This window comes from Rhipicephalus microplus, chromosome 2, assembly GCF_043290135.1.
Source record: "Rhipicephalus microplus isolate Deutch F79 chromosome 2, USDA_Rmic, whole genome shotgun sequence".
NCBI lineage: Eukaryota > Metazoa > Arthropoda > Arachnida > Ixodida > Ixodidae > Rhipicephalus > Rhipicephalus microplus.
In genome coordinates this window covers 38,170,764-38,194,488 of record NC_134701.1, presented here as the reverse complement: position 1 = coordinate 38,194,488, position 23,725 = coordinate 38,170,764, and positions in this window count along the sequence as shown.

Genomic DNA, 23,725 nt, shown 5'->3' with positions numbered 1-23,725 from the left:
GTACACAAAACCAAGGAGTGTCATTTGACCTGCCACTTTCCCTTTTAGCCATAAATGTTCCTTGCACTCCTGCTTGACCCTTTGTCAGTCTGTACTTTTATGAATGAATGCCCCAATACCACCCCCCTTTCTGCTGCCTTCTGTTCTATTACAATATTCCCATGCGTAGTCCGGAATGTTCGGAGGTTGTTCCATGTCCCTGAGATGTGTTTCTACAAAACCGTATACCATCGGCCTCTCTTCCCTCAGCTGTTCTTCTATCTCTTCCCACTTCAGCCTGTTCCTACCACCCTGCATGTTAATATACCTTATGTCTGAATTGCCTCGGTGCTTGTGGCTTTGTCTATTTATGCCCCGGACTCTACCTATCTTAGATACTGGTGCCACTTTGGAATCGTATCTGTCCATACCACCTGTTGAAGAGTCTCCCTGGCTGTTTTCCTCGTTACTAGCTATCCTGCACCCCGAAGGGCTCGCTTGCCCCCCAAAAAAGATACTGCGCGTCCTGCAAGCCGCCAGCCCACCTCATGACCTAGCCGTCCATCGAAGTGAACTCTGTCTCGTTGAAAACCACCCCACCTATGCACCTCTCTGTTTATTTCCACCACCTCAAAGCCTTTCTCTCGACTCATCCGCCATATCTCTTGGTTTGCGTTGACAACCGCTCTTTGCAGGTTCCTACCACGCACCGGTACCTCCGGTATCGTGCATATCACTACCTGTACCTTAGGAGAAGTGGCGCGCATGTCATCGACGCCTTTCGCCAGTGTGGCTGCTAGTCCTTCTGTATCTTCATTTAAGACATCATTTAAACCACATGAAATGATCTCGAGGTTTCATCTATCAGCTGTAGTTTTGAGTTTTGCGCTCGCTTGCCTCATGACTGCTTCCAGCTTGCGTCCTGGGAACGCCCCTACTGCAACCCTCTTGTCACCTCTTACCCTCTCTTTGATGGCTTCTGTGCATCAATTTAAATTCGAGTCCCCGGCGATTATCACATGCTGTGACTTTTCAGCTGGAGCGTCCTGCACCTGGGGGCTACTTGCACCTGTGACACCGGCTGCTTTGTCCCCTCCCAGCCCCGCCACTACCTCGCTGAAGCTGGGCCCTGCGACAGTTGAACCGGCTAAACCTGTTTTTTACAAACTTGCTTGCTCTTCCTTCTCCACTGTTCTGGTTGCCGGTTCTCTACTTTTCTCTCCGTAGGCCGCTTCTTTGTTCAGCTTCACTAGTGCTTCCTCGGTGGACTTCAGTCTTTCTCCCATTGCCCTCGTTTTCTCTTGCTCTGTCGCCAACGCAGTCTCGAGCTCATCGATTCTCACCAGCAGTTCACTTTGGGCAACCATCATTTTCTCCATTTTTTCCTCAACCGCACATTGCCTACACTTCGCGACAGCCTCTTCTGCATCCGCTTCTACGCTTGTTTCCACTTTCAAACCCACTCCACATCCTGAACACTTTACAGTCTTTTTAGCCATGTCTTTCTGACACCAATTGTCTCTATACTCGATAATTACTGAACACGAGCCGTGCACTACGAAAAAAAGAAGAAAGTCTAAGCTCTACTACAAAAATTTGCGTGTTAAATGTACGCGCACCTCCCCTACGGGGTGGAAAAAAAACAACAAAAAAACTTTCAAACACACACACCCGCACTAACTAATAAATACCTGGTGACTGGCCCCCGAAAAAGCCGTACCATAAAATAAGTGCTACAAAGATTTCAAGCGCTGCCTTATAATTATAAAGACAAGCTCAAAACATGCAAAAACACTTATCTGCGCAGTCGATCCGGAGTGCTCAAAAACACGTCCATCCACCGTGACAGCCCGAACCGTCAATCTCAATCAATCAATCAATCGGCGGGGCTTGGGGGCGCGCTGGTGCATGCAGCACCCCAAGTGGCATCGGCGCGCTTTGGAGACCGGTTTCGGCGGCCGCTTTTCACACCTCCCCATTTCAGCCATCCTAGCCACATATTGGATGCATACAAGGTTAGAAAATATTTCATACACTCAGAGTTTAAAGTACGCACTTAGTACAGGATGTCGCAATCACGTTCAACTTTCAAAGGTGATTCTTAAAGGTTTTCCTATTTTTAAACTCATTGTGATTTCGGGGTGGTTTAGGAAAGCGCAGTTTATTTGTCCACTCAGCTGGGCATCTTTCTGGTGTTCATCGGCATGTAAAATTTCCAACTAAATGTACACTGTGCTACCATTTCGGTGTCATTTCTTTAGACGCTTTTGCGGCCCGGCACTGCAAAAGAAAATATTGTTTATTTGCAAAAGAAAATATTGCTCGTGTCCCGGTATATTTGTGTGAGCAGGAATTCAATTAACTCGTGCCCGGACTGATCGTTCTTGAAGTTGGGCGGCAAAGTGGAGAATGTGCCTGGCGTACGCTGGTAGCTTTTTTCTAGTTGGAAGTATTTGAAGCACTTGCTGCGAAACCGTAAAGATGCGAATAGCTTTTGGCGATGGTCCTGTTTGATAGTAATGCGCTAAAGCTTCTGAAATAGCGCGTCCTTCAGCTGCTTCGGGTAGTAAGCACGATTGAGTCATAAAGAATGAGGATGCTTCCCCTGTACTCAGGTTGAAAAATGCTTCTCTGTTGGAGCCTTCCAGAGTGCATGAGGCATATGTTTAGATTATATCTTTTTCGTTAGGTGTACTGTGAGCGCAGTCACTGACTCTTCTTTATCAATTGAACGTGTTATCAGCATTTGTATAAATTTCTCATCTGTAGATACTGCTCCGGGGCGCCACAAACGAGCATTGTAGAAAAGAGGACGATGTTTAGGGCAAGCTCGAGCTGACTGGGATCCATAATGTATGCCTGCCGGTTTACCAAAAGTAAAGTTATTTTTCAGATGCCTTCTCCCCGTAACATTTTGGTGGAGGTGTGGGTCTTCCCACAGTCAACACCACGAAGATTTTACGCATCGGACGTTCCTTGTCTCCCTGTGCGATGCCTGATCAAGACGAGAACGAGGATTCTTCGGAGACTACCCCAACCGTGCTTCGTTTAACTACGCAGCAACCAACACCACTCTAACCGCACCGTCGTCCTAACTCAACCGCGTGACCCAGGCACCTTTTCGGGCAGTGAGAGTACTGACGTGGAGGAATGGCTTCAGCTGTACGAAAGGGTGAGCGCTCTTTACAACTGGGATCCGACGCTCATGTTGGCCAATATTATTTTCTACCTTGATGGTACAGCTAAAGTGTAATTTTCCAACCACGAGGAAGATATCATGAGTTGGGACACCTGTAAGCAGAAACTCATCGATCTCTCCGGCAAGCCCATCGGGCGTCATCGTGCTGCGCAGAAAGAACTAGCGTGCGGAATCCAGTCCTGTACCGAGTCGTACGTTACGTACATACAACATGCGCTCGCCCTCTGCCGGAAGGTTGATGACAAGATGCCGGAATCTGAAAAGGTCACGCACATCCTCAAAGGAATTGCCGATGACGCCTTCAAATTCCTCGTATTTCGAAACTCATCGTCCGTAGACGACGTTATTAATGAATGCCGACGCTTCGAAGACGCGAAAAGTCACCGTATCACTCCACACTTTTCGCGTCTACCCAACACGGCTGCAACATCTACCGGCGAGCACGCCCGTTCACCACCAGCCCCTGCTGCTTCCGACAATATTGTGCGCATCGTGCACCACGAAATCGAGGCAGCTTCTCCCCTGTCTGACCAAGTCCAGGCCCCCGACGACTCTCGCGCCATGATTTCTTTGATCAAGAGTGTCGTAAGCCAGGAACTGGCCAACGCCGGACTTCAGACGCTATGCCCCGTTAACCGACCTGAATACCGACTGCCCAGTACACCTAGTATGTCCCGCGGACCGAACAACCGCCCACGTTACCAGAACCCGGCAGAATGGCGAACTTCCGATGACAGGCCGATCTGCTTTAACTGTGGACGAGTCGGCCATATTTCACGTCATTGCCGCACTTCCTGGGGTTGGCAGCCATGGTCGCATTATGCCAACACCCGACGCCCACCTGCTGGCTCTCGGATGCCGATCTACACGGCACAAGATGATGCTTCGCCATCCAGGCCCGCCCAACCAAGCCGCTCCCCGTCACCCTCTGGACGCATGTCCCGCTCAACTAACCGACGTCTCTCCCCCTCACCCTCCCACCACCAGTCCTTGGAAAACTGACGGGCGCAGCTCTTAGAGGTGAGCCTGCTTCAACGACCCGACCCGAAATTCCTCTACACACGATACCCGGACACAACAACTTATTAAAGTAAATGTTGATGGTACTTCTGTGGTAGCACTCATTCACACCGGCGCTCACATCAGTCATGAACTCCAGCCTTTGTGCTCGACTCAAGGAAGTGCTCACTTCTGCTCCAATCACTGTTGTCCGAGTAGCTGATGGTGCAACACCAGTGGCCACTGGGATGTGTGCCGCCCGTGTGACGTCCGCTGTTGCTGGACGTCATACCACTGTTCTCTTTTACGCACTGGACCACTGCCCACATGACATCATTTTGGGACTCGATTTTCTGTCGGAGCATTCCGCCCTAATTGACTGTTCTGCTGGTGTTGTTGAGCTCGTCCTACCACACGCCGTTGACCCTCCTGATCCTGCGCCGCCAAAGATATGCTCCGCTGACTTTGTTCGCCTATCTTGTCGAGCTGTGACGTATATCGACGTCTCTTCTGATCCACCTGTGGCTGACGGCGATTATGTCGTTTCACCTAATCCTACAGTCCTCTGTTCGCTCAATGTTGCGTTCCCCCACACCATCATCACAATGAAGGACAACGTGGCATGTCTCCCTATTGTGAACTTTGAACTTTGCTCTGAAGTGCTGCCACGAGGGATATCCCTTGCAACACTGGCTCCGGCCGGCGACTACCACATATCGGCCTTAACAAAGGATACACCGTCATCTGCGAGTATTCAGTCGGGCAGTACACTAGACTGCATAACTGGAATGATTGCCTCTGATCTCCCGGCCGAGCATGTGTCCGCGCTTCGTGGCCCTCTTACATTGTATCAAGACGTCTTTGATCTCTGCGACCGACCCCTAAGTCAAACGACCGTCGTAAAGCATCGGATCAACACCGGTGATGCAAATCCAGTACACCGACGACCCTATTGGGTTTCCTCCACCGAGCGCCACGTGATCCAGCAAGAAGTCGACAAGATGCTTGCCCGAGACATCATTGAACCTTCTTCAAGTCATTGGGCTTCGCCCGTTGTGCTCGTGAGAAAGAAGGATAACAGCTGGCGCTTCTGTGTCGACTACAGAAATTTTAACAAAGCTACAAAAAAAGACGTGTATTCTCTGCCACGGATAGGTGACGCTCTTGACTGCCTTAGTGGAGCAAATTATTTCTCTTCCATCGACCTTCGTTCCGGGTACTGGCAGATATCAGTTGATGATCTGGACCCTGAAAAGACGGCATTTATAACCCCCGACCGGCTCTATCAGTTTAAAGTAATGCCGTTCGCGTTATGCAATGCTCCGGCTACATTCGAACGAATGATGGACGCTCTTCTTCATGGTTTCAAGTGGTCAATCTGCTTATGCTACCTTGATGACGTCTATGTTTTTTCGCCAACTTTCAAAACTCACCTCGAGCGTCTCTCAACAATTCTTTCGATTTTCCGCAAAGCAGGGTCCAACTAAACTCGTCGAAATGTCACTTCGGCTGCCGGCAGCTCACTGACCTTGGACACCTTGTCGATTATTCTGGTGTTCGTCCCGATCGTGAGAAAATTCGCGCTGTCAAGGACTTCCCTGTGCCGACCTCTGCGAACGACGTTCGAAGCTTTGTGGGCCTTTGTTTCTACTTTCGCAGATTTGTGCGGAATTTCGCTGACGTCGCACGCCCGCTCACGGAACTACTAAAAAATGTGACTTTTGTGTGGGGACCTGAACCAGCCAGAGCATTCTTTCAACTGACGAGTAGACTTACGATGCCACCGATTCTCGGCCACTTTGATAAATGCGCTCCAACAGAAGTGCGTACCGACGCCACCGGCCACGGAATCGGAGCCATTTTGGCACAACGACAGCATGAATGGACGCCCGTTCACGGTTGTCACTGATCACCACCCTTATGCTGGTTGTCGTCCTTAAAAGATCCTAGTGGACGTCTCAGGCGGTGGGCTCTACGGCTACAGGAATATTTCTACACGGTTGTCTACAAATCAGGTCACCAGCATGAGGACGCTGATTGCTTGTCGCGTCATCCAGTATACCAAGCAGACCTTTCTGAGAGCGATGAGCCTACTTGCGTTTTGGCACTTTCCGCGTTTAGAAACATCGGAGATCAGCAACGCCGTGATCCTCACCTCAGAGATATAATCCTTCGGCATATTGGTCCCACAACTCCTCCGTCTCTCCGTATGTTCCTGCTACAAGATGGCGTCTTATATCCCTACAGCATGCATCCTGACGGACCTGAGCTGCTGTTGGTCATACCACAAAATATGCGTCAGACCGTCCTTGCACAATTGCATGATATTCCGTTAGCTGGTCATCTGGGAGTTTCAAGAACTTATGACCGCGTTCGACGTCGCTTTTTTGGCCCGGTATTTACCCATCCGTCTGCCGTTACGTCGCCTCATGCAAATCCTGTCAACACCGCAAAAAACCAGCAACCCTTCCAGCGGGACGCCTTCAGCCCATGCACATCCCATCCAAACCATTTTATGGGGTAGGTGTTGACTTACTAGAACCCTTCCCTTTATCGGCCAGCGGAAACAAGTGGATAGCAGTCGCCACGGATTACACCACTCGGTATGCCATCACTCGAGCCCTTCCTACCAGTTGTGCGACCGACGTCGCTGACTTTCTTCTAGAATACGTCATATTACACCACGGCGCTCCTCGGCAACTGCTTACCGATCGGGGTTGCTACTTTTTATCACAAGTTATCCAAGACATATTACACTCTTGCGCTACAAAGCACAAGTTCACAACGGCGTATCATTCTCAAACCAACGGGCTCACGGAGCGGCTAAATAGAACCATCACGGACATGCTCGCCATGTACGTTTCTTCCGACCATCGTGACTGGAACTCTGCCCTTCCATTTAAAACATTTGCCTATAATACGTCTCGGCATGACACTACAGGTTTCTCGCCATTTTTCCTCCTGTACGGACGAGAACCTACGTTGCCTTTTGACACACTCCTTCCTGCCATTAGTCACACGTCAGAATATACCTGTGATGTGTTTTCTAGAGCTCTAGAGGCACGTGAGATTGCTCGCCGGCGTCTGAGCGATTTGCAGGAACGACAACAACAGGTCTACAATGCGTGTCATCGTGATATCCACTTCAGTCAAGGTGACACAGTCCTTCTCTGGACGCCGTCGCGATAAGTTGGCCTGTGCGAAAAGCTGACTTCACCGTACTCGGGTCCGTACCGTGTGGTGCGCCAAGTCACCGACGTGACATATGAAACTGAACCTCTTAACGCTACCAGCGCGCGATCGTGTTCTGACGTTGTTCACGTCACGAGGCTGAAGCGATATTACTCGGACCAACCAAGCACCGAGACGGTGCCTTCGCCGCCGGGAGTGATGCTACGGGGCGATACAAACGAACATTGTAGAAAAGAGGACGATGTTTACGGCAAGCTCGTGCTGACTGGGCTCCATATTGTATGCCTGCCGGTTTACCAAAAGTAAAGGTATTTTTCAGACGCCTTCTCCCCGTAACAATACCATCATCAGTGTGTGTCAGCTTATGCTCCTCTCGAATAAAGCCTCTCCTCATAAGTGGTGGACAGTGCTTCTCGATCGCCAAGTCCTCTCGAACGTTAACACAGGCGCTCGGCTCGGTTCGTCATCCACTACCACCTGCCATGGCAGTACAAGTACGTACATCCAGGTTTATCCAACACCGCCGGCCCAGTGCAGCCTCTGCCGCCGGCTCTGGCCATCCACAGCCTCCAGCGTAATCCGCCAGTATTTTCGGGTCTCAAAGAGGATGACGTTGAAGAATGCCTACACACCTACGACCTCGTCAGCGAGTTGAACAGGTGGGATACTCTACACAAATTACGTACGGTCCCTTTCTACCTGACTGATGTTGTCAACACCTGGTTTTGGAACCACCTCCAAGATCTTCTCGACTGGGACACGTTAGCACGACAGCTTCGTCTTATTTTTGGTTTCCCCAGTGTTCGCGCTGAGGCAGCAACGAAGAAGCTTGCTGAACTCATTCAATACACCTCGTACATTGAGGATGTCCTTGCCTTGCGCGAGCATGTAAACTCATCTATGCCCCAAAGCGACCAAATACGCCATATTACCAAAGGCATAAATACCGTCGCATTCAACGCCCTTGCGTCGTGAAATCCTACCATGACTCAAGATGGCATCACCATTTGCAACAGACTAGACAAACTTAAGTCTCTTCGGCTCTGCTATGATGCCTCGCACATTCGTCTTCCTGCAGCCCTCGACATCCATGCCCTTGTCCGCGACATCGTTCGCGAGGAGCTTCATAGGCACTGCTCTTTCTGCTCTCCACAATCTACTTTAGCCTCAGCTACAACCAACTTGCGGGACATCATTAGACAGCAGATTGCATCTGCGTCACGTCCACCTTGTTCCGCCGAATCCAGGCCTCATCAGTTGCCAACGTACGCCGAAGTTGCGGCGCTCTCAGCCCCCACCACTATCGCAGCGGCTACATCAGGATACCATGTACCTGTGGCGTCAGAGTCACTACTGATGCGTCCACAGCCGTATTACACCATGTCGCGTCTTCCTCGCCTAATCTTATATTATTGCGGCTATATGGGTCACATATCCCGATTTTGCCGAAGGCGCCAACTGGACGAGCAACGTGGCTACGCTCCAGAGGAACGCGGACGCCTCAGTCCGCTCATTAACTACCAGCGCACGCTTTACCGGTCTTCCTTTCACCGTTCGCCCTCTCCTCCTTACAATATGGGTATGCCTGTGAACTCCCGTGACTCTCGCTGCAATTTATCATCTCGCAATTGCCGTTCCGTGTCACCTCTGTGACCCACCTTCAGTTTTCTGAATGCCCACCTGGAAACTCCCCAGTGCAGTTTTAGGGGGGGGGGTGGAAACTGCACCCACCGGACAGCCAGCAGTTCCTCCAGACAGACCATCGAACCTGTCAATAGTGTTAGTAGAAGGTATACGCGTCGAACCTCTAGTGGATACTGGCACTGCTATTTCGTTTATTTGCTCTAACCTTCGCTCTCGTCTCCGCAAAGTCACCACACCTTACTCGAGCCCGTCTCTCCGTGCTGCGACGAACGCCATTACTCGACCACTCGCCCAGTGTACAGTTCGTGTTTTCATAGACGGAATTCGTCATAATATTGCCGTTGCAGTTCTCCGTGATGGCACCCACGAACTTATTTTGGGGTGGGATTTTCTGACGTATGCAAGCGCTTCTATATCTTGACGTCAGCGCCTCATCCACCTCAATCCCACTGACTCTTCTGTATCGGAACACGAAGAGCGCATTCACCTCGTCACCACTTCGGATTATGTTCTTTTGTCATACCGAGAAGAAGTGATTAGCGTTCATTGCATCAACATTGTAGATGGCGACGTGCTTTTACTACTTTATGGCCACACGGTACATTGAGGCAGTTTGCTCGAGACCATGGTCTTCGCCAGTTGTTTTGGCGTAAAAGAAAGACGGAACAGTACGTTTTTCCATCAGTTACCAGGCACTGAACAAAATAACGTGCAAAGATGTTCACCCTCTCCCACGAATCGACGACGCACTAGATTCGTTACACGGCGAAAAGTATTTTTCCAGCCTAGATCTGCGATCGCGCTACTGGCAAATACCAGTGTCCGAATCTGACAAAGAGAAGACGGTTTTTACCACCCCAAGTGGGCTATATGAATTTAACGTAATGCCTTTTGGACTTTGTAACGCACCCGCTACCTGCGAACGTATGATCGATAGCGTACTGCGTGGCCTGAAGTCCCAAACCTGCGTATGCTACCGCGACGACATCATAGCGTTTTCGTCTAGCTACCTTTTCGCAACATCTGCAACGTCTTGAAGAAGTCCTAGATTTCCTTGCAAAAGCTGCTTTATAGCTGAACACCAAAACATGCACCTTTGCAAGCAAGACGATCAAGGTTCTAGGGCACTTAGTCAGCAAAGACGGTAGTTCACCGGATCCTGAAAAGCTTGCCGCCATCATCGAGTTACCCCGTCTGTTGTGTCAAAAAGACCTACGCAGTTTTCTCGTCTTGGCATCCTACTTTCGGTGCTTCATATGCGATTTCGCAAGGCTTGCATGTCCACTCCATCAACTGCTCGCAAGTTACGCGGCATTCGTACTGTCCGAAAACTGTGAAAAGGTTTTTCTGGCGTTGAAGCAAGCCTTGACATATGACCCAGTACTATGTCACTTAGATCCAGGTGCACCCACCATCTTCACACTGATGCTAGTGGTCATCGTCTCGTTGCCGTTCTACTGCAGCGTGACAACACCGCACGTGAACGTATCAACGCTTACGCCAGTCGTGCTTTGACTGCTGCCGAGAAAACGTACACAATAACTGAACAAGAGTACCTCGCTGTTGTATGGGCGGTACAACTATTTCGCCCATACCTTCACGGCCTCGACTTCACAGTCGTCACCGACCACAGCGCATTGTGCTGGCTTTCGTCGCTAAAGAACTTATCGGGTCGGCTTGGTCGCTTCGTTTACAGGAGCACAACTTCGATGTCATCTACAGGTCTGGTAAGAAGCCCCAAGATGCTGATGCTCTCTCTCACTGCCTTCTACTCAATCGTGATAGCCCACCGTCACCAATTTCCACAATGCAATACCCATCGTGGGTCTCAGTTGGCTAAGATCCGGCCGGCCATCTACCCTTGTGTTGCATCAACGCGTTGACCTTTACTGCCGCTCCATAATAGCACGCTTAGAAGGCACATACGCTCCTCCGAACGCGTCGACAACTGAAACAATTCACGCTTCACGATGGCGTTTTACATCGCTATATTTACCACGTTGAACAAAACAAATGGGTCCCCGTAACACCGTGTTGTCTACAACGTCAGGTTCTTCAGACATTCAACGATGATCCTGCTGTTGGGCATCTCGGCTATCACAAAACGTACGACAAAATACGCAGTTGGTTCACTTGGCCTGGTCTTTCATCCACCTTTGCCAAATAAGATTTTTCATGTGCCTTATGTTAATGGCAGTAACAACCCGTTACTGCTCCTTCTGGCTTTCTCCAACCTCTTCCTTGTTCCGCTTTGCCAATCGAAGTCGTCGGGATAGACTTGTACGGCCCGCTTCCCGTGACCTCCAATGAAAATAGTTGCATTGTGATGGCTGCTGACCAACCCACTCGCTACGCGGAAACAGCCTTGCTGCACGCTGGTACAGCCACGGAAGTAACCAATTTTTTTCTGCGTAACATATTTTTACGCCATGGAGCTCTGCATATTCTGATCACTGACCGCAGAAAGGTCTTTCTTTCCTCTATTGTTGCTGAGGTTCTACGCACCACCAACACCATCCACAAGACAACTTATACTTATCATTCACAAACAAATGGCTTGACGGAACACGTTCATCGTACCCTCTCGGACATGATTGCCATGTACGTCAACCCTGACCACACGAACTGAGACGGCATTTTGCCAATCGTAACGTTCGCCCACAACACGGCTACGCAACGCACCACCGGCTATTCTCAATATTTTCTGGTCCATGGCCGCTCTCCAAGCGTAACTCTGGACGTCTCCTTCCTTTCGGCTCCTGCTACCTCAGCAAGCCCTTTATCCACACAATTTTTGTTTCGCCTTGAGCACGGCCGTCATCTGCAGCGAATGAACAGAGGCATCGCTCACTAAGCTCGTAAGTTTCACTACTACTCAACTAACCGTCCTATCACCTTTTCTAAAGGAGACGAAGTTCTTCTGTGGACTCCCATGCGTGTGCCTGGCTTATGTGAAAAATTCCTCAGTCGTTTTATAGGACCTTATATGGCCATTGAACAAACTCCCCCGTTAATTACCGTATCTCGCCACTTAACGCTCCCTCCGACCACCGTGGCCGTGGGAGCGAAATAGTGCATGTTTCTAGACTGAAGCTGTATACCCGACGCAATTCTTAATATTGCCTTTCGCGCGGAGAGCAGGCCGCTTCCAGCGTGACGGGAAATTAGTGTGAGTGCAGTCACCGACTCTTCTTTATCAATTGGACGTGTCATCATCATTTGTATAATTATGTCATCCGTAGATACTATATAATCAGTGTGTGCCAGCTCGAGTTCGTCTCGAATAAAGCTCTTTTTCATGATACTTTTAGGTGTTCAATATGCCGCAGAGCGTAGTATGCCCTTCACTGATTGTCCAATGCTTGGCTCATATGTTTTGGGAGCGGACGATTGTCTGTCTGTTTTATCACGCTCTGAAAAATGAAGGAAGCGTCAAAGCAGTGAAGGGTAAAGTTGGGATATGCAAAAATCGGATGTATGCACTAAGCGACAAAGAAGGCAAAATAACTACCAAAATGTATCGGGTAGATAAAATAGCGGAGGAGTTTTACAGAGATCTGTGCAATAGCAGGGACAACCACGACCTTAATACTGTAGGAACTAGCAGTAACACAGATGACATCCCACCATTATAGATAGAAGAAGTTAGAAAAGCTTTGGAGAGCAAGCAAAGAGGCAAAGCTGCTGGGGAGGATCAGGTAACATCAGATCTGCTGAAAGATGGAGTACAGGTTGTGCTAGAAAAACTAGCCACCCTGTTTACGAGGTGTCTCCAGAAGGGAAGAATACCAGAGTCTTGGGAGAATGCTAACATCATCTTAATACATAGAAAAGGAGATGACAAGGACTTGAAAAATTACAGGCCGATCAGTTTTCTCTGTGTAGTATACAATCTATTTACAAAGGTAACTGCTAACAGAGTAAAGAAACCATTAGAATTCAGTCAACTAAAGAATGAAGCAGGATTTCGAACAGGCTACTCAGCAATAGACCACATTCATACTGTCAATCAGGTATTAGAGGAATGCTCAGAATATAGCCAACCACTATACATTGCCTTTATTGATTACGAGAAGGCGTTTGATTCAGTAGAAATATCAGCAGTCCTGCTGACACTGCGGAACCAGGGCGTCGATGAAGCATATATAAATATTCTGGAAGAAATATTGTTACGAGAAGGAGACCGAATCGGAGGGGTAGTCACCGTTGTATTTAAGATCGGTTCGGCGAGCAGCGCAAGCCACACAGATGCGCTCGCGCCAGTCTATTTGCTTTCTCTTCTTCTACTCAATGCACTGGCACGTAGCATGACCCCCAGTGGTGGAGGCACCGTCCCGGTGCTTTAAATATCGTTATCTGCCGCATTCTTGTAGGGCTTGATCCGCGAGACGTGTACAATATCACTGGGCCGCATAGTAGATGATGATGGCTAGGTAGGGCTGATCTTGTAGGTGACAGGTGTTACTTGACGCAATATACTGTAGGGCTCCGTGTAATTAGACAGAAGTCTTTCTGATAGGCCCAGCCGACGATGAGGGGACCAGAGTAAAACGAGGGTACCGGGAGCAAAATATACGTCTCTGTGTTCCGCATCGTACCGACGGCATTGGTTGGTTTGCGACGCCATCAGCCGAGCGCGAGCGAGCTGATGGGCATGGTCGACTCGCACAATCGCGTCGCGAGCATACTCGCTGGTGCACGAGGTATGAGGTGAGATGACTGTGTCCAGTGGTAAAGTCAGCTCTCTTCTGTACAATAAGTAGAACGGCGAAAAGCCCACTGTGCCATGACGGGATGAATTATACGCGGAACGTGCGTAGGGTAAGGCAAGGTCCCAGTCTCGGTGGTCGGGCGACACGTGCATAGCGAGCATATTTGCTAAAGTGCGGTAAATGGTTCCGTGAGGCTGTTTGAGGGCGGTAAGCGGTTGACAGTGTGTGTTGCGTGGAACAAGAACGCAGAATGCCAGCGATTACTTGGGATAAAAATGTATGGCCACGATCTGTGAGAAGGTGTTTCGGAGCACCGTGAATCAATATAACGTTCCGTAACAAGAAGTAAGCGACGTCGGTTGCACAGCTGGTCGGTAGAGCTCGCGTAATAGCGTAGCGTGTAGCGTAGTCTGTAATAACGGCTATCCATTGGTTTCCCAATGTTGATGTGAGAAAAGGACCAAGCAAGTCTAAGCCAACATGGAAAATGGTTTCGCGGGTATGTCAATTGGTTGAAGATGGCCAGTGGATAGCAGCGACGGTGTTTTACGACGTTGGCATAGGTCACACATGGCGACGTATCGGCGTACCGAGCGAGCAAGGCTTGGCCAAATGAAACGGCGCCGGACGCACTCGTACGTGCGGAGTACGCCAAGGTGTCCAGCCGTGGGAGCGTCGTGAAGTTCGGTGAGAACACAGCGGCGCAAATGCTAAGGCACAACATTAAGAAGGTCGGGCCCGTCTGGTCGGAAATTGCGACGGTATAGCACACCCTTCTGAATGACAAAGTAGCGGATGAAAGCATCACTTGGGGAGGATTCCATACGGCTGATGATGTGAAGCAGCTCTGGATCACGCTTCTGTTCTTCCCCAATATTAAGGAAGTCGGACACTGACAAGATAGAGTTCTCCGTGGGCTCGTCAGTGTCCTCAGGATCGTCGACAGGGTACCGGGAGAGGCAATCGGCATCACGGTGTAAGCGGCCAGATTTGTAGACCACCGAATAGGAAAACTCTTGCAGGTGCAAAGCCCAGCGACCAAGGTGGCCTGATGGATCTTTCAGAGAGTTGAGCCAGCAGAGTGCGTGGTGGTCGGTAACTACCGAAATGGGCGTCCGTATAGATAAGGTCGAAATTTCTCTACCGCCCATACAAGAGCCAAGCACTCACGCTCTGTGATCGAATAGTTACGTTCAGGGGCGGATAGGAGGCGGCTGGCATATGCAGTAACGCAATCATGGCCATGTTGTTTCTGAGCCAGCACTGCATCAATGCCATGTCCACTTGCATCTGTACGGATTTCCGTAGGGGCAGCAGGATTGAAGTGTGCCAGAATCAAAGGAATAGTGAAAAGATCGATGAGAGTCGAGAACGCAGAAGCCTCTTCGGAGCCCCGTAAAAACGGGACTTCTTTCTTGAGGAGCTGCGTCAGCGGCCTCGCTATGTGCGCAAAATTTTTCACGAAGTGTCGGAAGTAGGAGCATAGTCCGATAAAGCTGCGTACACCCTTCGCAGATCGTGGTACAGGAAAGTTTTTGACGGCGCTGATTTTTGCCGGGTCTGGTTGTACACCGTTGGCGTCTACTAAATGGCCAAGCACTGTGATTTGATGGCGTCCAAAGTGACATTTGGACAAGTTGAGCTGCAGGCCAGTGTGACGGAAGATTCCCAGGATGGCTCAGAGGCGCTCTATATGAGTTTCAAATGTTAGTGAAAAGACGATGACGTCAAGTACCACAAACAGGTGGACCATTTGAATCCTCTGAGCAGAGAGTCCATCATTCGTTTGAAGGTGGCTGGAGCGTTACAAAGGCCGAAGAGCATGACCTTGAACTGATATAGGCCATCGGGGATGATGAATGCCGTATTTTCACGGTCTATTTCATCTACCTCTATCTGCCAGTAGCCGGAACGAAGGTCTATGGAGGCAAATAGTGGAACCCATAGAGGCAATCAAGCGCATCATCTATTCGTGGCAGATGGTAGACGTATTTTTTGGTAATTTTGTTTAGGTTTCGATAATCCACGCAGAAACACCATGCACCGTCTTTATTGCGGACTAGCACTACAGGAGAAGCCCAAGTACTGCAGCATGGCTCAATGATGTCCTTGGCGAGCATTTGTCGACCTCACTTTTGATAATGTGACGCTCGGCCGCCGACACCCGGTATGAACGCCTATGAGTAGGATGCTCATCACCAGTGTTTATGCGGTGTCTCATACCGGTAGCTTTCCCCAACGGACGACCGCTGATGTCAAAAACGTCGATGTAGGACAGCAGAAGCCGGTGAAGCTCATCAGTCTGCTGCGGCGTTAAGTTGGAAGCGATCATCGACGTAATAACGCTGTCGGAGCAAGTTGCAAATTGATCTTGAGCGTGGGGGTCAGAAGGAGCGGCCATCGCGAAAACATCTACCGTATTGTCTTCTAAAGTGCAGAACAACGCCAAAGTGATCCCTTGTGGCAGAACTTGAGGTGTCAAGCTAAACTGGGAGGCATGTAGAATTTCCTGCGACGGACAGAATGGTGTGCGGTAATGTAATGCCACGGTTTATGAGGACATCGGTGATAGGGGTAAGAACATAGTCACCGTCGGCAACTGGTGGTATTGAGATGAGCTCTATGTAGGTCAGTGTCTGTGGAGAGAGGCGCGCGTGTCCCATTGTGCAGAGGCGACTCGGCCGTTGTGCAAGAGGTTCTGTTGCGGGCAAGTGTAGACGAAGCATACTGGTCGAACAGTCTATGAGGGCAGAATGCGCGGACAGGAAGTCGAGGCCTAAGATTAGTGGGGGCGTTTATTAAGGATGGTGAAGAGAACAACTGTGTGTCGATCCGCAATGCTCCAACGAGCGGAGTACATTCCAACGATAGATGCTATTACACCATCCGCAACACGCATGAACTGAGTGGTCGCAGGTGTGAGAACCTTCTTGAGCTTGCGGCGAAAATCACTCGTCATCACGGAAAGTTGAGCGCCGGTGTCGACAAGAGTAGCGACATGTACGCCGTCTTCTTGTAAGTCTATGAGGTTTCGTTTTGTCGGTATCGTCAAAAGAGGATTTTCGGTCAGTCTGAGCGATGCAGCGCCACCTCCGGGGGCTGCAACATGTAGTTTCCCATCGGGGAACCTCGTGAGAAGGCGGGGCAAGATGGTCGGCGCTGCTGTGGAGAACGCGACTGGCGACTTTGGGGGGATGAAGAGCGGGAGCAGCGGTGTTCAGAAGCAGGTTCCTGGGCAAAATGGTCGTGGCTAGTCTCTTGGCGATAGACAAGACGTGCATAGAAGGGACGAGAGGATGGTTGTGCAGGAGGACCCCAGCGACTTCTGCAATGGCGAGAAATGTGCCCGATTCTGTGACACGAGAAGCAGATCGGCTTGTCATCGTGTGTTCGCCATGCGGACGTATTACGGAACGTTGAGGGAGAGCCGGTCGGGAACGGACGTACAGGTGTGTATTGGGGCTGGTAGTCGGTGTGGGGAGGTGATGAGATAGAGTGAATTCCCAAGCTGGCGATTTCCTGCTGGACGACTGCTTCAATGAGAGGCAACGTAACTGGCGGATAGGGGTCAGGGGACGTTGGTCCCGCCTTAGCTGGAGCAGGCGCTTCAAGTTCCCGCCTGATGATTCGCGTCAAGTTGTCACAGGTGTTTGGTGGATGATATGTGTCGAGACACGAGGACATCGCAGTGCTGTTCTGGAGGCAGTGGAACTGATGGGAGATGCGTCTGCTTTTAGCTTGTTGGAACTGGCGGCATTCTTGAGTTATCGCATCAACAGATGACACATTGTTGAATACCAACAAGTTGAACACATCGTTGACGATACCCTTTAGTATATGCGCAACGTTTTTAGGTTCAGACATGTTTTCGTCAGCTTGGCAGCATTGTAAGAGGACAGCCTGAATGTAACTGATGTAGAGCTCCGTGGAAGATTGTGAGCGAGTCGACAACTCATTTTTCGCAGCTTCACCACGACCAGAGATGTTGCCAAAAAGCTCATGGACCTTTTCTTTGAAGCTGTCCCAGCTTGTTATGTCATGCTCGTGGTTGTGAAACCAAACACGAGGGGTTCCGTCGAGATAAAAGATGACGTTTGCGACCATAAGAGTGAGATCCCTCCTGTAGGTGGCGCTGACCCGTTCGTAGACGAAGTACAAAGGACGAAGGACAATTCAGGACAACGAAGGTAGTGAGCTTAGAATACAGGAGGTCACGCTAGAGATAACAGATAAATACAAATATCTGGGCGTATGGATAAGCAATGGGACCGAGTATCTGAGGGAACACGAAATATACGTGACGACTAAAGGTAACAGGAATGCAGCAGTCATGAAAAATAGGGCACTGTGGAATTACAATAGGTATGATGTTGTGAGAGGAATATGGAAAGGGTTCATGGTTCCTGGGCTGACGTTCAGCAATGCGGTCTTGTGCATGAGATCAGAAGTTCAAGCAAGATTAGAAATTAAGCAACGTGGAATAGGTAGGCTTGCTTTAGGAGCTCACGGTAATACAGCAAATCAGGGAGTACAAGGTGATATGGGATGGACATCATTTGAGGGCAGGGAAGCTAGCAGCAAGATAAAATTTGAGAAGCGATTGAGAGAAATGGGGGAAGAGCGTTGGGCTAGGAAGGTTTTCAGCTACTTGTACATGAAGAATGTTGATACAAAATGGAGGAAGCGAACCAGGAAGTTGACTGGTAAATACATAGAAAACAGCAGGTGGCCAAACCAAAAAGAACTATCGGTTAAGAAAAAAGTGAAGGAAACGGAGACTGACATTTGGAGAATGGGCATGATTAAGAAGTCCGCACTAGAGATCTATCGAACTTTTAAGCAGGAACATGCCAAGGAAAGGATCTATGATAATACTCGGGGTAGTTCTCTACTGTTTGAGGCCAGGACGGGAGTACTGCGAACCAAGACTTATCGGGCCAAATACGAAGGGGTCGACACAGTACGCAGTGCGTGTGGAGAGGAAGAAGAAACTGCCGAACACTTGATAATGTTCTGTAAAGGGCTTCACCCTATAGTTCAGGATGATGGCGCAGAGTTTTTCAAAGCACTGGGATTTAGGGACAGCGAGGGCAAAATAGACTTTAAGCGAGTAGACTTAACTAGAAGGATGTTATCTGATTGGTGGCTAAAGTCAAGGCACAAGTGAAATGAAAATAAACCCTTCACTGCGAAGTACGAATCCTCAACTTCATTATTGAAAGGAAAAAAAGATAAATGTAATGGTTTGTTCATTAAGTATTATGGCTAGGTGGCGTTAGCCGCCGCCCGATCTAAAGGGTACAGCCACATTCATCCATCCATCCATCCAGGCTGAGAGCGATATGTGGAGAATAGGCATGATTAAGAAGTCCGCACTAGAGATCTATAAACTTTTAAGCAGGATATAGCCAAGGAAAGGATCTATGATAATACTGGGGGTAGTTCTCTACTGTTTGAGGCCAGGACGGGAGTATTGCGAACAAAGACATATCGGGCCAAATACGAAGGGGTAGACACGGTATGCAGTGCGTGTAGAGAGGAAGAAGAAACTGCTGAACACTTGATAATGTTCTGTAAAGGCCTTCACCCTGTAGTTCAGGTTGATGGCGCAAAGTTTTTCAAAGAACCAGGGTTTAGGGACAGTGAAAACGAAAGAGACATTAAGCGGGTAGAATTAGCTAGAAGGAGGTTATCTGATTTGTGGCTAAAGTCAAGGCACGAGTGAAAGTTGAACCCTTCGCTGCAAAGTACGAATCCTCAACCTCACTATTCAAGAAAAAAAAATTGCCCGCAGCTTCCCTCGGGGGAACACTGAGGAGGATGCGGAGCGTAACTGACGCTAGCCGAGGGAACTCGACCGGCAATCAACGACTGCTTGCACGTAGCACACATGACGTATTCGGCATAGTCGGTGCCCTTTCCAAACGTATCGCAAAGAACCGACGACGCTTTGGAGTTTTTCTGAATGTTGCCGATCCGAGTTAAGTTGTTATCGAACCAAAGACGATCACACACCTTGCAGGTGTGGCCGAAGCTTCGGTCGAGGAAGTCGCGCTTGAAGCGAGCGTTGGGCGTGGCATACTGCTTGGCGCGCCACGCCGCTACCTCGGCGCGCTTGCGCTCGCGGGCAGCATCGGGATCGGCCTCTCGTCGCCGACGCTTGCACTCGGCTTCCCGTTTTCGAAAGTCCGGGTCCTCTTGTCGACGCTTACGTTTCAACGCGGCCGAATCTGGTGCTGCTGCTTGACGCTGGCGTCTCTCAGCGGCTTCACGTTCTCTAAGTTGAGCATCTTCCGCTCGACGCCGACGTTTACGTTCGGCGTCGCGAGCTCTTCTCCGCGCTGCCTTGTCTTCGGACGACGACTTGGTTGCGGTTCCGCCAACACTTTGGCCGGCGCTGGTCGAAGGGACGTCGATCATTGCGACCTCGGACGTCGACGCGCCGTACAAACAAACCGACGAGCGGCAACTGAGCGAGCGAGCACCGACCTTGAGTATATATACAGCGCGACGGCGCATGCACTGTCAGCTGTCGAATGTTCGAGAAGGGGGAGAAGCGCAACGGCGCATGCGCGCGCGTCAGCTGCCGATGTTCTCGAAGCGCGACGGCGCATGCGCGCGCGTCAGCGGCCGATGTTCTCGAAGCGTGACGGCGCATGCGCGCTACATTATACAGCTAGCGAATGTTCGTGAAGAGGAGAAGCGCACGCGGTGTGTAGAGGAGGAAGGGTGCACAGATGGTGGAGGAGTGAAGCGCGCGCGGTGTGTAGAGGAGGAAGGGATGCACAGATGGTGGAAGAAGGAGGAGGAAGCTTGCGGACGGCGCCGCACTACAAGCCTCGAGTATTAGATGCTCCGCATCTAAAAAATAAATCTAGTTTTCGGTTCATTAAGTATTACGGCTTGGTGGCGCTAGCCACCACCCGATCTAAATGGTACAGCCGTATCCATCCATCCATCCATCTAGGCGTAGCCACTGGTCGACGCGGAACCCTCGCTGCCCGAGAACACGCCGGGGTCTTTGAGCACGGGAAGCGTCACGAAAGTTGTGTCGGGCGCTGGGTTGACAGGCTGGGCAGAAGGGCGAGCGACCGGAGAGGACGTAGCCGAGTCTTGAGGAGTCATGTTGTAAGCCGCGCGGGAGCGTCCGCTTCGGAGTTCCGTGGCGAGAACGGGGATCGCACAACTCCACCAAATATGTTACGAGAAGGAGACCGACTCGAAGGGGTAGTTACCGATGTACTTACAGCCGGTTCAGCGAGCAGCGCCAGCCACACAGATAAGCTCGCGCCGGTCTATTTGCTTTGTCTTGTTTAACTGCAAGCTTTGGCACGTAGCAATATACAGGGGATCAACTGCTACCATAGTGCTTCATAAAGAAAGCAACAGAATACCAATCAAGACGGGTGTAAGGAAGGGGGACACAATCTCCCCAATGCTATTTACTACGTGCTTCAGGAGATCTTCAGAAGCCTAGAATGGGATCAGTTATGGATAAGAATTAATGGAGAGTACATTAGTAACCTGCGCTTCGCCGATGACATCGCATTGCTGAGTAACTAAGGGGACGAATTGCAACTCATGATTACGGAACTAGACAAGGAGAGCAGAAAGGTATCTCTTAAAATTAATCTGCAGAAAACGAAAGTAATGTACAACAACCTCGCAAGAGAGCAGCGCTTCGAGATAGGAAATAGTGCACTTCAAGTTGTAAAATAGTATGCCTACTTAGGGCAGGTAATAACCACGGAGCCGATTCACGAGTGAAGTAACCAGAAGAATAAGAATGGGGTCGAGCACATTTGGCAAGCACTCAAAGTATGACAGGTAGATTGCCACTATCCCTCAAGACGAAGGAATATAACAGCTGTATCCTGCCGGCACTTAGCTACGTAGCAGAAACCTGGAGATTTGCAAAGAGGGTTCAGCTTAAATTGAGGACGACGCAGCGAGCAACGGAAAGAAAAATGGTAGGTAAAATCTTAAGAGACAAGAGAGCAGAGTTGATTAGGGAACAAATGGGGGTTAAGGTTATCATAGTTGAAATCAAGAAGAGGAAAAGAACATGGGCCGGGCATTTAGCACGTAGACAGGATAACCGCTGGTCATTAAGGGTAACTGACTGGATTCCCAGATAAGGCAAGCGGGTTAGGGGAGACAAAAAATTAGGTTGGCAGATGAGATTGAGAAGTTTGCGGGTATAAATTGGCAGCAGCAAGCACAGAAACAAGTCAACTGGTGGAACATGGGAGAGGCCTTTGTCCTGCAGTGCAGTAGTCAGGCTGATGATGATGAGGATGATGATGACGATGATGATTGTCTGTCACGCTAATATGTTCGCAAGGCGGAATAGTGGGTAGAATTTAGGGCAGGTCTTCGTTGCTTAGACCTAACTCGTTTCTGGTGGCTCTTCCAGTGCGGGTTAGCTCGAGGCGCTTCCTTTAAGCTTGCTATGCTGGCTCTACATAGTCACGTAACGGAAGAAGTAGACCTGTTCCGTACAGGTCTTCGACTTCGGTGTAATGCGGTCGCACTGTGGCGATGCGAATGCATGTTTTGTTGATGCATTCAAGATGTCAAGTTGAGTCGCCGTCATTGGCAGGAAGGGTAATCTATTTAGGAGCCTTGAATGGACGGGCGTTTGTGCGAGCCTTTCAATTTGACCTGCGGATAGACCCGAGGCGCAATTTGCCCACTTTCGCAGCACTCTCGTTGTCTGTTTCGTAGTGCACAGTGCGTTTTCTACCCACTGAGTGGACTTGGCATTTTGCTGATATATTATGCCCGGTACCTTAATACGCTCTTTGTGCTGTATGCTTGTGTTGCGTACAGTAAGTTGAATTTTATCTCGAATAAATTGCTGCTTGCAGTGGTTTGCAGGTTTCAGAACAACTATTAATTCTGTCTTTTCCGGTGAAACCTGCAGACCTTGCCTGTCAAGGAAAGTGGTGATAACATCAATTGCCTTCTGGAGTCGCTGCTGTTTCGTTACACCTAATTGTAAGGTTATTGGCATATATTCCCGCCGAGATGGACTTGGCTTCACTTAGAAGAAAGGCAAGTGGGCGGATTGTTATGTTAAACTGTGCTGGAGAGATAACGGCTTTCTGCGGAACTCTGATTTTGTTGGAGTATGATTGACTGGATAAAAAGCCTATTTTTACAGAAAAGGTTCTGTCTCGGAGAAACCTCCAGACACAAATATACAGCCGTCTACCTACAGGCAGTTCTGACAGCTCTCATAGTATAGTATCATGGGACACCGATTAGAAAGCGGTGTTTAAGTCAATATCTACAATAGTGCTCGGCCAATAAGGTGAGGGGTTCTATAGCACGTCCTCGTATAAACGCCGGATTGTGTCTTGAGTTGACAGGCGGGGTCTAAAGCCAGTTTCGGTCCAGTGATAGTGCTCCCAATTTTCTAGCATCTATGTGAGGTCCTTGTTTATCATTCACTCTATCACTTTTCCAATTAGTGAAGTTAACGAAATTGGCCGAAGTTTACGTGCAGTCACCGTAGGTTTGGTCGGTTTAGGCAGTGGTACAACATTTCAATGTTTCCACTTTTTAGGGCAATTGCCATCTTCCCATACTTGATTGATAATGAAAAGAAAAGAGGTTAGCAGGTTTTCTGTCAGTTGCTGTAATTGATTCTAGGTAATCATATACGGGCCTGAAACTGTTTCACAATTTGACTCCTTTAATGCTAATATAAGTTCTTGAATTGTGAAGGGAGCATTTATTATGTCGTTGTTTTGTTTTCCCTTTGGCCACTTTGGATACTCCGGATGCCAACCGGTTGTGGAAAAAATGTGTTGGCGCACTTATCAGCGGTGGCTGGTGCTGACAATCGGGAAGCCAAACAGAGTTTTTCAGCTGCTGTTCGAGTTTTGCCCCGGCCTTCCGATGATTTTACAATGCTCCATAGCATTTGATTATATATCCGACCATGTAGCTGGTTGCAGCAATGCTGCCACTGTAGCCTACGTAGCTTGCATGC